Source organism: Sinocyclocheilus grahami, unplaced genomic scaffold, assembly GCF_001515645.1.
Source record: "Sinocyclocheilus grahami isolate Dianchi unplaced genomic scaffold, SAMN03320097.WGS_v1.1 scaffold8038.1, whole genome shotgun sequence".
NCBI classification, from domain to species: Eukaryota; Metazoa; Chordata; class Actinopteri; order Cypriniformes; family Cyprinidae; genus Sinocyclocheilus; species Sinocyclocheilus grahami.
Window position 1 is genome coordinate 7,776 of NW_015511838.1, and position 1,072 is coordinate 8,847.

The window sequence follows — 1,072 nt, forward strand, 5'->3', positions numbered from 1 at the left end:
CAAGTTAAATGTAATAATTCACCTGATATTACAAAAACAGTTCAGTAGAAAATCTAAAATATTACTATGAAATCATAAAACCAATGTATTTTTAATTCCTTTCTTTCAGGGTTAGTTCACCCCAAAATGAAAATGGTAATTTTACTCTTGATCCTTTCAAAACATTCGTAAAGAGATCAAAAAACAAATGTAAATGCATAAACAGATCACCGAACATAAATAGAAGCTCAACCATACTTGCTTTATGCGCAAGAACAAACATCATTGGTCATTGCGCCTCAAGCAAGCGTGCTTGAGCTTCCATTACCAAATGTAGCTGTTAACATTGTTAGCTGATCAATGTTTATAAATGAATAAAAGCCTAAAATAGATCTGTTCATCATATAAAGCGATCATGTCTCAGCAGACTTGGATTAAAGTGCAGGAGGCACAGAAATCTCTTAGAGTTGATTAAAAATACCTACATTTGTGCTCCGAAGATGATCAAATGGGTTTGGAACAACATGTGGGTGAGTAAATGTTGACAGAATTTCCATTTTAGGGGTGAACTAACACTTTTAAACGGGAATTAGGGTGTACTCACACAAGGCGTTTGACCCCCAAAGCCCCGTTCTTTTGACTAGTGTGAATGCTCCGTGCTCCGGTTAGTTTAGCCGGCCCTGGCCCGGTTGGAAGAGGTGGGCCAGGGCACGGTTCGGTTGGGCTCGGGCTTGGTACGCATGCAGTGGGAGCGCTATTCGCGCCGTAGCACGGAACAGATACTATTTTGTGTGTGCTACTGTCATCATTATGACCGCAAACATATATTCTATTGCTGCTACTACACTACACTTTTCAATTAATTTAATTTAATCAAGTATATTTAGGTTTATAATGGCTCTGGTTCTTACCTTATTGATGAACAGGAAATGTAGTTTGCGAGAAAAGCTGCAAATTATTTCATTTACGTCAGCTGCCTCCGTAATAATTTTCTGATACATACAAGTGAAAGTCAATGCACGGCATAAATTATAAATTAATTATTATGAATTATTCGGCAGAATATTAGCGAAAGTGGTTTTCTCCGTTATCT

General features: G+C 37.6%; 1 protein-coding gene across 1 annotated transcript in view; it reads left to right on the forward strand.

The window, feature by feature from the left end:
* LOC107577962 (glycogen synthase kinase-3 alpha-like) overlaps positions 1–1,072 on the forward strand; it is a gene marked incomplete at its 3' end in the record, with an annotated part of 6,017 nt that overhangs the window by 4,470 nt on the left and 475 nt on the right. The window lies entirely within an intron of this gene.